The following is a 13,668-nucleotide window of genomic DNA, read 5'->3' as shown; positions in this document are numbered from 1 at the left end:
TAGTCCATGCCCTTCTAATGCCTTTGACAAGAAACCCCAGTAGACCCTATCGAAGGCCTTTTCCGCTTCCAAAGATAAAGCTGCCAGAGGAATCTTAAGTTTAGATGCCTTGTTAATAATAATTTTTTTAAAGTACGGGATTTATCTGCTACATTTCTATTAGGGATAAAACCAGATTGATGAGAATCAATAAGGTCAGATATATATGGGAGTAAACGGAGAGCTAAAACTTTGGCATAGAGCTTACAATTAATTAAAGATATGGGCCTATAATTTTGACAGTCAGTCGCATCCCGATCTTTTTTGGGAATAAGACAAATCATGGCCTCCGTAAATGAGCTAGATGCAGAACCTGACATTATAAAGTGATTAAGTAACTGAAAGAGTTTGGGGAAGAGAGACTTAGCAAACTGAATAAAGAATTCTACTGTGAAGCCATCTGGGCCTGGAGCCTTACCCTTGGGGAGAGATTGTAAAGCTGTAGAGAGTTCTGTAAGTTGTAGAGGTTGGTCTAAAGATGAGAGGTCAATCTGCAATGGGTCTCTTGGTTTGAGATTAGAGAAATATTGGTTGAGAGATTCAACTGTTGGTATGTGTTCTGGAGTGTACAGGTGCTTATAGTAAGAAGCGAAACACAATGCTATATCTTTATCTCTAAAGTGTTTAACACCATTGTTATCTGTGATAGATTTAATAGCTGTTTTTTCTTTTCTTTGTTTCAAATATCGAGCTAGAAGAGAACCAGCTTTATTGTTACCACCATAATATCTGGCATTTATTTTCAGGAGGGTGCTGCATGCTTGTTCAGTGGTATATTGGTTAAACTCCATTTTAGCTGAGACTAGTGCTTCAAGATTTGATTTACTAGTTTTGTGAGTATAGTATTAATGTTCTAGGGACTTTATATTTTCAAGGATGGAAGTCTATTTTTGTTGAGCAGACTTTTTTTTGAGCGATCGTAACTTCTGATGAAACCCCTAGAGGCTGCTTTGAATGCATCCCACACAAAATGAAATGATAGTTGATCACAATCGTTGATGTAGAAGTATTCTTCTATAAACTTAATGTAGGAAGCGATCAAAGTAGCATCTGAAAGTAGAGATTTATTAAACCTCCATGAAGATGTTTTAGAGCCATTAAAAAAAAGATCAAGGTCAGTAATCACAGGTGCATGAACTGAGATAAAAATAGCACCGATTTCAGAGTTGACCATATGTTGCAATAAACCTTTACTCAGAAAGATATAATCAAGCCTCGAATGGGAATGGTGGGTAGGAGAATAAAAAGAGTATTCCAAGGAGGTCGGGATTGCATATTCTCCAGGAATCAGAGAGAGAATGCTGTAAAATAAAGTTTTAAAAAGCTTTGTGGGAGGCATGTGGAATGAAACGTGATGTGGAACGTCGGTCCAAAAATGGATCGAGAATTTGGTTGCAGTCACGACCTATTAGTAAATTGTTTGAGGAATGTCCAGAGACAACATTTGAAAGATTCTTCCAAAAATTTGGATCCGGATGTGTTGGGCCATATATATTTAGGATAGTAAGAGAAATATTGTCAATTGTAAATGTAACAAGTACCTTCTGTATCTTGATGCTGTGAAATTATGGTAGGTTTGAGAGATTTATGGCAGAGTATAATTACCCCATTTTTGTTTGTGGTGGAAGGGGAGTATAAAATATATCCCACCTATTGTTTTTTAAGCTTAATTGCCTCAGAGTCGCTGAGGTGAGTCTCTTGCAACAAAGCAATGTGGCATTTCAAACGAGCTAGGTGAGATAAGACACGCTGACGTTTAATGGGGTGTTTAAGCCCCTTAACATTCCAAGTAACAGTTCTAAGTTGCATAACAAGAAGTATTAATAAACAACTGCTGTAACAAAGAAAAAAAACTAGGCATATCAATTTTGCAAAAGCAAAGAAATGGGAAAGAAACAATATAGTAAAGAAAAAGAAAAGGTGGAAGATGACCTCCAGAAGTTGTATATACATCGATGTGGCAATACAGGGACTAAAGTCCACGAAAGCTAAAGAAGACAAGATAGAAAGTGAATACCCAGAAAGGTAGAGGGACAGAGGAGAACCTGAAAAGACAGGCAAGAGTGGCTTCAGCACAAGAAAAGTGATATTAGATATTAAAACATATGAAGGTGAGTTTCATGGAAGAAAAAAAAAAAAAACTACAAAGGAAAAATGTACCATTCAGGAGACCAAATAACGTAATAACTACAGTAAAGGAGTGTGACATGAAGAACAATAAAAATCAAAGCTTACCCGTGGAACGTGTAGGAGAGCAATTTGGATGGTTAGAAAGGGATACGGTTGGGAAAGGAACATGTGGATTGCACAAAGAACACTATCTAAAAAAAAAATAAGAAGATGCAGAGAAGGAAAACCATGGATATAAATACTAAACATAACCATTACTATTAAACTGTCCAGAAAAAAAAGAAGAAATTACATTAAAGACAAATTAAATTATATCTTCAAGTAATTGCAGATGCTCCTAGTTCCATTGCTTCTGTTTTGTTTTGGGTAATAAACGTTTGTAGTGCTGAAGGTTCCTCAAAGGAGTAAGATTTGTCCTTTATTGGAAAATGGGTTATTGGTAAGGGCAGGTAAGTACCTACTCTTAGCAATAGGCCACCAACCTCCACTTAGGTCCAGTTAGGTCTCAGTAAATTAAAACCAGCTCAACCCTTGGTAGCTTGGCAACGAGCGACAAGGCTTAACTTAGGAGACAAAGTGTAAAGCATTCAAATATCACAAAACAGTAATTGACTAAAACACAGGAAACTGTTTAAAAATCCAAAACCAATTTATAAAAGTAGATTATATTTTTACCTTTAAATGACACACAAAAAAAAAAAAAAATCGGATAAGGGGAACTGGAGATATGAATTTTTAAAGAATTGTCGTTTTAGCACCTAGAAACAAAAACCGCCAATCGAGTCATCTGGTTGCACCTCAACCGGGGCAAACTCAAAGTTTAAGCCCAACTGCGAAGGAGCCCGGCTTGGCTACAGCCCACGTGAGGCCTCAGTCAAAAGTTTACCTTCGGACTTAGTCTCTTTTCTGAAGATTTTCTTCAGCGGGACGAACCTGCCAGTCCAATCCGACCTCCTGGAACTCTTCTCCGGATACGCATTGTGGGAGCCCTCAGTGGAGATTTTTACCTTCGGACTTAGTCGTTTTTTCGAGGTGAAAATCCTTCGACCGGGGTAAACTTGGATCTTGACCCGACTTCCTTGGAGCCCTCCTCGGATACTCTGGCTGGGGGGCCAGGTCGCGGTTGAGGCAAACCGGCTAGAGTTGTTGCGGCGGGTCAGTCCCTCTATGGAGCTTTTTTTCAAAAGTTCTCCAAACTTCTGGATCTTCTCCCAGACGTTCTTTTGGGGTCCACAGTTCACCCCAAGGCTCCAGAAGCTCAGAGATTATCCTTGGAGGTGTGGACTACAACTCCCAGAATGCACCTGGTGCAAACTCATTTTTGGCCACTGGACAGTGGTCAGCTGGTTGATTTCTTCAGGAGTTAGCGCAGAGGACTCTGGTTAGCAATTTGTCACCTGTAGCAAACAGGGAGTCCCTCCTTGAACCAGTTGAAGCCAGGCAAAGGCCTTCGTGTGGTAAAGCCTAAGTGTGCAGCTGGTGCAGTCCTTCAGAGTGCAGGTTCCAGGTGCAGACTAGGGGTCCAGCAGGGCAGTCCTTCTCCTTTGGTTCTTCCTTGTTGGAATCTGATGGGGATCTGAGGTGTGGGTGCAGGTCTACCAGTTTTATCCTTGCTCCTGGGTGAAAAACAGGGGGGTCCTGATTCTCCAATCAGGTGCAGGGTCCTTCCCCCTGTGATGACCACTTCCTGGGAAGTGTGGCAAAAATCAGTCCCAGGAGGCAACATTCCTCAAAAATCCATCATGGCTGAAAGTGATTTTTGGAGGTTACATCTGGCTGAGCCCACCCACTGGTGTGGCTAAAAATCATAAACACACCCCTCTCCTGCCCTCTCCTAATCTAATCAAGAGGTCACCTAGTTGTCTGGGGTTGCAGGATGTGGGAGTGTTTCTGGGTCGCTCCAAATGTCCTTCTCTGCCTTTGAAGACCAGTTTGGCAGCCCTCCCCCTTCCTGCCTCACCATCTCCTGAGGGGAGATCCCCTCCCACAGGCACATCTCTTTTTGTGAAGCCAGGCCACTTCACACCTCATCAAGGAAGACTGGCCAGGCTGCCAGAGGCTGGCCAATCAGAGCACAGCAGCAAAAACAATGCAGGGCTGAAATTGACAACTTTTCAGGTAAAGTTTAAAACTCTTTACCTGAACAAGTTATAGTAAATCCAACAACTGGAAGTTGTGGGATTTATTATAACAATTAATTTGATACCAAACTCTTTGTATCTGTCACTTAAGGGGACTTTTAAAATTAAAATAAAGTCTCCCCATTCTAGCCTATGAAGGCCATTCAGTACTATGAGGGAAAAACAAATTTGGCTGTTTTTACCTCACCAGGGCTTATAAAACTATTTTTATAAGATGTCTGCTTATAGTTAAATGGTACCCAGCCCTAGAGGCACATAGGGCACACCTTAGGGGTGACGTATATGTAAAAATAAGGTATTTTAAGACTTTGGAACTACTTTTAATTCCAAAGTCAAATGTGCTTATACCTTTAATTTAAAAGCAGCCAGCAAGGCAGGCCTGCCTTTAAAATAACACTGGGCACCTCAGCAGTGCACTACCTATGCTGGGGTCCCTAAACCTACATGCCCTACCATATCCTAGGGACTTATAGGTAGGTTGACTTAGCCAATTATAATTAGCCTAATTTGCATATCCACTTTACACAGAGCACTGGCCCTGGGACTGGTAAGCAGTACCCAGGACACAGCCAAGAGTCAGTAACCACCAGTACCTGTCCAAAAAGTGTGGGGGTGACCAGGACAAAAAAAAGAGGACTTTCCTACATCCTTGAATGTAATTTTGAAAAGGCATGGGTGAAGAAGACCATATCGAATATTCAAGGATTTGAGTTGTGGACGTAAGTCCAAAAACTGTTTGCAACGTGCAGCTGTAGCAGAAGAGAAGTCTTGTGTGAAAAACACTTTATGACCTGACCATAGCAAATAGCCCATCTTTTTGGCTTCTGAGAGTATTTGCATCAAGTCAGTAAATTGGAGAAAGAGAATAATAATGCCTCTAGGATGTGCACGAAGGCTAGTTGAAGTCTGTGGACCTAAATGATGTGCCCATTAGAAAGAGAGGGTAGAGGTAGAAGGCAAGCGAAGAATTGAAGGTATTGCTGTTTGAAGGAATGCAATCATGTTAGAGCCTTCCGAACCTTCTGGAATCCCAAAAAGGCAAAGATTATTTCTCCTATTTCTATTTTCTAAGTTTTCAGTAAGCCTTTTAGGTTGAGCTATGTCCTTGGAGATCTGAGGATTGACAGTGTTACAATCTTCAAGGTTACTGACTCTCTGTTTCAGAGTACACATTTGTTTGTGTTGGGACCATTGCTCCTCAATACGTTGCAAAGAGGCATTAGTGTCCATCATAAAGGGCTTTAATGTACGCAATTCCTCCATTACATCATCTAGAGTAAAATGTGTAGGTCATTTTGAGGGAGAATCAAGGTCTTTTTTTGGGCGCTTAACAGAGGAGGTGTTAGATGTTTTTTTCGCAATTGCGCCAGCAGCATGAGATGAAGAGGCGCTTTCCTTTAAAAAGACTGTAGCACTATCCATTGTTAAAGCTGATGGTAGAGAAGATTTAGTTATATGTGTGTTCACCACTCGAAGAGGATTATTAGACTTGGAGGAAGATGATGACTGGTTGCTCTGAGAATTATGTGGTCTCCCCATAAAAGCCAGCAGCAATTTGGTAATAGGAAGCCAGCAATGTGTGGTGTTGATGAAATTATATTACGATGAGAAGCTGCAGCGAGAAGTTTCCAACAACAAAGCAAAATATAATAAAAAATATATAAATAGAAAATCCTAAATTATTCTCTCATAACAGGCATGACCAAATACCACAAGAGCAAAGCACTTTACTGCACATAGTCAAACAATTGGTGACCAGTTTTAGGGAACCTTCTGAAAAGGAAAAATCCCCTCCGTCAAAGGAAAGCATCTACCATGTTATGAAGAGCAATTTGAACGAGCTCCTTGACAACAAGAGCTGCCAGTGAATACTGAAAGTTGAAAACCTCAGCTAAATGTGTTTGAAGAGAGAGGTCAAAAGTTCAGCTGGCTGTCAGAAGGTAATAAATATTCCATTGCAGAGGAAATTAGATTTGTAGAATGACATCCAGGCAAGCAGTTAAAAGTCAAATAGAAACATCTCTGTGAAAGTTTAGGTTTGTGCAGAGGCTTATGGAGTGAAACGCAAATGACACAGATAAATAATTACCTCAGGCCCTCACATGAAGTCTCTGAAATGACTTCAAAACTCGATGTCTCTGTAAGATAAAGGCATATTTATGCAGCGGCAGAGCTCCAGTGCTAAAAAATGCTGAAGAAATTAATAATTTTGATGTGAAAACATCTCCTTCTTTCCAGGAAGTGCTGAAGCCTCACGGAGCTCTAAAGAGAAGCGGCCATCTTGCGTGACCTCCAACCACGTCCTCAATTATTCCTTTAAGTTCTGAGGGGCAAGGAGACACCGTAAAATTTCCTCACTACAACTTACGGTGTAACCTTTTGCCCACACATTGAATCTCAGAGACCAAAATGAAGTTGAAAGGGCATTATTACAGACTCAAAGTCAAACTTACATACATGAGCCTCAAAACCATGTAATAAAATGTACAATATCACCAAATGAGAATAAAAGTGTTACACAACATTGAATTTAATCAGCATGTGCAGACCCAATATTTCAATAGCGATAATGCAGGAAATGAGGAAAATGTTCTGATGCATTAATCTAAGTTTTCCTGCCTAGCCATTAAGTCTATATCCCTAGTAATTTGATATCTATAACATTTAGAGGAAACGGTCAGCACAACAGAAGCTCTGTAGTAGTTATTGTCAAGAGAGGCGTGAGTAGCATGAAGCTACTTAGAAAAATTTAGTGTGAGGTCTGTACCTCAGAGTTCTACTCTGATTAAGGGGCAAGGGGGGGGGCTGATCTTACAACTAACTAAACCACACTTAGATTCTGGGAGAATCAATATTTGACACAACAGCCAAAACCTTCTTCTGAACAAAAGATCTGTAAATCATCTGTATAATTAACAGTTAAGCATTTGAACTAAATCAGTCCAGCTTTGGTGGACTCTCGTGCTCAGGAATTTCAGATGGGAGTTTGGTGGACATCTTCAAGTTACTCCTCTCAACCATGTTAACATGTCTTCTCAGACCTTCTTATCTTCTTTGTCCAATAGTTTCCCTATTAGCCAAAGACTTGTACCATCCTACCTGCAGCTTAAGAAGATATGTAATGAAACAAACTTTCCCATTGAAGGTTAGAAATGAAAAAAAGACTCCGGCCTTCACTCTAGCCAAACTAACAAACATGTATACACTTTTAGTAAATGAATTTCCACACTTTTCTTATGGTAAATATAAAATTATTATGAAAGTAACATTTCTAAAATACTATAACATACTTGCAAAATGATGAATAAATGTGGTTTACATAAAAAGTTCACAAGTGCACTCTACTTGTACGCATTTCAGTGCACCACGTTATATGAAAAGCCATTTTTACAAATTTACATGGAAAAAGAATTACTCCTTTAATTCACGTTTTAAGAGACATAATGGCACAGCCACGTTATGCTTTCTTACCCCCACCAACTTCGAAACATTATAGAATTGAAATCCCTTTTAAAAAACTCTGCTTGTAGCTCTTTTATTCCACTCTGGAACTCAGGATATCTACTGATCTCTATGCAGGGGAAGTCAATATCTCCTTTAACTTAAGTCACAGAACTGTGTCAAACACTTGATACACATTGATTAGCTTTAATGTGTTGAAGGTGAAAAATGGACCAACAACCAACTAAGGTTGGAAAATTATTAGTTGGTGCAGAATCTTGTGAACCTGTATCCCGAGTCAATATCAGATACATCTGAATTGAATATCTATTTTGAAAGAGATAAATGACATAGTTGTGCTTCATCATCATCATAAATCTTTATTGGATTATTAAAAATAATCATAAAAGACCAAAACAGAGTATACATTAAGTAAAAGACAAATACAATAAATAAATGTGAAAGTCTACCTTACCACGCCATTGCATTTGTTTTTTAAAAAAGACCCCAACCGCAAACATCACAGCAGTCTCAGCAACCATACACAAATCAGGGCAGCCCTGCATTGCAGGAACCCAAGAGTTCTAGGACAGGTAGCAGGTATCTGTGTCTAAATGGCGCATAATATTTGCTAAAAAGCAGAAGGCACATCAAGGTTTGTAGAGGAGAACCATTCCATCGGCATACTAAAATACCATTCATATTAAATTATCCTAGAGGGAAGCAGAGGTTACACCTAATAGAACCCAGTCTAAACCTAGTTAGAAATGTTCTCTCCCAAATTTTATCAGCCTGCATGAGATAGGGTTCTATACCAGCACAGATCTTGTACATAATATATTGTCTCACAATGGGCCTACTTAATTGCCTTGCCTCTCTAGGTGCAGATGTTAATCTCAGAAATTCATTTGTTGCCCATTTGGGTTCTTCCTTCTGCAGCCTGTGAGCAGGGGTAAACAACTCTGGCCTACCCAACCAGTCTGCAGTGGTGTTAATATAGTTGATCACAAACAAGGAGGGACAGGGAGAATCTTAATCAGGTCCAGTGTGCAGAAAGAACTGTTGGTTACCTGGGCCTACCCCAAGTAAATGTCTGCAGAACCTATCTCCCTCCTTCTGCAGGCTCCAACAATCTCAGAACCCCAAATGGAGACCCCAAATGTCAAAACAGGGAGGCATTTAAGTATGAACACTTCCAGTAAGGGCTGGACTGGTTTGTTTCCGACTCTTGCGACTAACTCAAAAACCGCCACAATTGAAGCATTGAAACGTTGGCTTCTCTTAGTAATTCAGGGCAGCCAGCAACCCCTGGAATCAAAAGTAACACCCAAATATGAGACCTCTTTTACCTAATTAATCAGCTGCCCCTTTATCATCATTGGCCCAAAATTCTGCATAGGCTTACCACACACCATATAGTGTCTTTTTGATATATTAACATCCAAGTCAAGTTCGTCTGTATACTTAACAAATGCATTGATAAGGCGCCTCAGACCATTCAGGGTCCAAGAGAGCAGCACAACGTCATCCGCATATAAAAGACACAGAACTTGCTTCCTCTTGACTATCGGCGAATCAGCACTCTGGGACTCTAAAAAGGGATGTAAACCATTAATGTATAAAAAGGGACAAGATTGGTGCCAATACACAACCTTACCTCATCCCCTTTTGAAGAGGGAAAGAGTGAGTACATTCACCCTGCATTCCATATCTTACGGATGCATTCACTTCTGCATGCAAAACTGTTAAATAGTCAATGATCAGGTGGAGCAAACCCATTCTTGCCAGAGTTTAGAATGATTCACTGAATCAAAAGCACTGTTGATATCCCTGACTGCCAAGTAAAGAGTTCCCTGCTTAGCAATAGTATATTTCCCAATATTAAAATTTGAATTTAGGCATTGTTCTTGGGTTCCTATGCCGTCCTGAAAACCATATCGTGTAAAGCTAAGTATATCAGTACCTTGTGCCCATTTTTCGATTTTATGAAGTAGGACTCGACCTAAAATCTTAACGGAAACCAATGAGATAGCAACTAGGCTCCTTTTTGTTGCCCATTTTGAAAACAGGGACAATACAAGCTAAAAGCCAAGACGCAGCTATACCCCCACTGGCAGAAGCGTTAATGACATTGGTGATAATGGGAGCCCACAGATGGTTGTTCTAAAAATAGTGATCTTGGCAGAGTTCACAGATATAAAAATATTACTGATACAAATTTCAGTAACTTTGACCATCATTTGTCCTTTTTATGAAAGGAATGGAAAACATTTTTGAAAACATTTATTCGCAATCTGATTTCTGATTGGTCTGTTCCTGCTCATCTCTGCTACACCCCACCATTTAAGTTTACCGGCTGTGCACTGGAATAAGCACGGTGGGATTCTTTATATAGAGATTAACATATTTTATTCATCTTTTCGATTAATTAAATTCTTTACAGCAAAGCTATGTGACCCCCCCATGCCGCCAGACCCGATAGCCCTAAAAAAAAAAAAAAAAAACTTACACTAGCTTAAAATAATTATTTACAAATGTGCTTTATAATACCGCTTAAAATAATTTTAATCTTATTTAAACATTTCCCTTGCACTAAATATCCAATACAAATTGCACAACTCCCCTAATTGCTCCCAGCCCACCCTAAAAGGATGCTCATATAAAACCTTGGATCAAAATGGTTTAGTTCCTCTTCCCCCCCCCCCCCCAAGCCATCATCTTAGGCTTTTTTGACCAACATGAATTTAAATCAGCTGTTTAAAATCTATTATCAGAATTGCACTCGTCCCCTTATTAACACATGCCAGCCTAATAGAATTCATGCCCTTGTTATCCTTCAATAGTAACTGCACAATTCCCATTTTTCCATCATTGCACACCAACCAGCCTAATAAAATCTGTGCCATGGTTATTTTTCAGTAGAAAATGCACAATTTGTAAGGCGGATCGTAGTAGAAAGCTCAGATTAACTCTTTAAAATTGCTAAATTTTTGTTTTTATACACCACCTCTCCTATTAAGATTCTCACCCAACATAGATCTATAAGACCTAAGAATCCTTCAGTAAAAATATTACAACTCTCCTTATGCACACATTCCACCCTAATACAGTTCTCTGATAAAAGTGCTTAATAAGTATAAAAACCCTGAATTGTCATTTGGTAACATTACATGTTCCCAATTCCTGCACCCAACCTATCCTACTAAGATGCATATCAGTTCAAATAAATAAAGTTCCAATTAGTCTGCCAGTCAGAACTTAATGCAGGGTTTTGGACAGCATGTATCTCATAATTTTTCTTCCTCGTGTTTTATTTGTGTGATAACTTCAGTTGGCGTAGATCTGCCACCCCTTTCATGTATCGTAAGAACCAGCCTGACAACAGACATGATTCACCTCTTAGGCAGCAAAGAACTGCACCCCTACATGGTTGAATGTTCAGGGTGCAAAACATTTGTTGTAAACAAAACTTCCTCAAAGGTTTTAGGCAGTCACAGATACAGAGAATGTGCGGCAACAATTCCTCCGAGTTACTGCATAGTCTACATTGCGTACCCACATCTTTGTGTCCATACAGTAGCATCTTAGAGGTATCTAACCACATCGCAGCCTCATAAGGTTATTTTCTGCCTTGCTGGACAGCGCCAAGCTCAAGTCATCTGGGAGGGAGCCTGGAATATAAAGATCAGTAGCCCAACTACAATGCACCTTGTTCCTTAAGTCCTTTAAGTCTTGTGTCACTGATAATGCTTCCGATTTCTTCATTAATAATTTTGCTATAACCTTCATCAGGAAATTCATGTTGACAAGGTTTTCCGCATTCAGTATTTGGATGGACTTCCCTAAAAGTAACCCCATTCAAAGTTTGGCTCCTGTATTTTGCTCCACAAAAGTGGTTTCAAGATACTGGCCTTCACTGTTTTGAATTTTAGAACATACGTAATCTATTTAGCATGCAGCACCAGGTTTTTCTTGGAGATTACATTCCAGCCTAATCTGTGCACATTGTGTTTGTCATAGAATTCAAAGAATTGATCTTGAAACATTACGGCTCCATATTAGAGAGCAGGCATTACTTTCCAGCCCACAACAGCACAGTGGGATGCAGATAGATAGAAAACGAGACAGAAAAGAAAAATTAATAATGAGGATTCCACCAGAATATCAACTACAAAATATCATGGGGCCAACATATTGGGGCCTAAATGGTGATTACCAAAATCCGGTGCAGGCACAGTCATACCAAAGAAACCAGACCATGTGTAATTTATAGTAGGTAAAAGCCATGCAGATTGAGTGTCAATAACAGGAGATAAAAGATACTGAGCAACAAATGTTAAAATAAAACAGGGGGCTGTGATGGGTCCCACCTCACAGTTTCAATTCAACATATCATCAATGGAAGGCAACTAAGATGGGGTGGGGGTTGCACTGTGGTGTCATTGCCATATAACATTGAAGAGCAGAAAGGTAATGTGCTAAATTATAGCACCCTGCTGAGTGCTATAGATTCAAGTCTTAACATGAGTTATTCACCAGAGCCACAGACAGGGCCTTTAAAGAGGGTGAGTGCCTTTAACAATGGATGTAGTCCAAGGCAGAAGGGCTATAATGCTACTAGAACATTCCACCCACTGAGGGTGGGATTGTCTAGATTAAACAAGCATTTACAATGCAATAGGTCTCGCATTTGTGAGAGTTGGAGCTAATGACATATTGTAAATGACAATGGGGGTCATTACGACCCCGGCAGTAACATGGCGGTAAGTACTGCCAACAAGCTGGTGGTACTTACCGCCATATGATGACATTGGCGGGTTGATGTACCACTCCAACCGCCATGGCAGTAACAGCTGCCGGGCTGGAGATATCCATCTCCTGCCTGGCAGCCGTCACTGTTCTGCCTGCGGGATTATGACCCCGCCTACTGCCATGGTTTTTGTGGCTTCCTTAGTGCCAATTGCCACGAAATCATGGCGGTAGGCACTATCAGTTACAGGGAATCCCTTCCCTGTCACTGATAGGGGTCTCCCCCTCCCTCTCCAGTTACCCCCCCACACCCTCCTGCCTCTCCAAAGCCCCCCACACCCCACCTACATTCATGCCACCTTGACACACACCCTTTTCCCACAAACATCCACGCATGCATACATCCACTCACACACACACCGCACACACTTTCAAACAGACACGCTCAAAACATAACATACATGCACTCAACTCCATACATGCACTCTCATCCAACACGCAACACACCCACATCCACGCACATACAAACATACACACACACAAGACCCCCCTTCCCTGTGAGGGCCAATGTCTTTTACCTATGTGTTTTGGTTTGGAGTGTAGTGGACAAATGGCAGGTACCACAGCAACCCTCCCAGGCCTGTCGCTGCAGGAGAGAGAACACAACAAGGCTTCCATCTTGGGAGTGTTTTTGCCTTATTCCTACAGATTTGCAGTGAGATCCTAGAGATGCAACCCTTTCTAGTGTGATTACCTCAAATTTACATTACCAAACAAGCCACAAAGTGGCACCTTTGTGGTAATTAACACGGAGAATGAGGGGGTCAAAAGAGTTGGAAGCAAAGAAAAGGGGACAACCATATATTTGTGTCTTAAACTTTTTTTAATAATTATTGCTGTACATTGGCAATACCAGCTTACTTTTAAAAACAGACTGTATACAAAGAGAATAACCGAAGTAGCTTAACTGAACAGGAGGCTTCAATTGTGTGCAGATTGGTGAAACAGAGCTTCAGTGGTAGATAGACTGACAGGATAAGTTCCAGAGGTGCGATATCTGACTTTGGGTCAGTGTTTTAAATGGAAATACAGAAGGGCTGGTACTATGTATTCATTTAAAGAACTGCCTTGGGTTAATAGTCTTATGACAGCCCTCGGTTCAGGACTG

At 40.4% G+C, this 13,668-nt stretch overlaps 1 long non-coding RNA gene across 1 annotated transcript in view; it reads right to left on the bottom strand.

Annotated features, from left to right (window-relative positions):
• The window catches only part of LOC138268423 (uncharacterized), a 114,597-nt gene that overhangs the window by 5,158 nt on the left and 95,771 nt on the right, over positions 1-13,668 (bottom strand). Inside the window, exon 2 of the long non-coding RNA XR_011199996.1 lies at positions 2,275-2,360. This is a non-coding gene — a long non-coding RNA (uncharacterized lncRNA). The remainder of the gene's footprint in view (positions 1-2,274; positions 2,361-13,668) is intronic.

This window comes from Pleurodeles waltl, chromosome 12 (genome assembly GCF_031143425.1).
Source record: "Pleurodeles waltl isolate 20211129_DDA chromosome 12, aPleWal1.hap1.20221129, whole genome shotgun sequence".
NCBI classification, from domain to species: Eukaryota; Metazoa; Chordata; class Amphibia; order Caudata; family Salamandridae; genus Pleurodeles; species Pleurodeles waltl.
The sequence above is the reverse complement of the archived record's forward strand: the minus strand, read 5'-3'. Positions and strand labels throughout refer to the sequence as shown.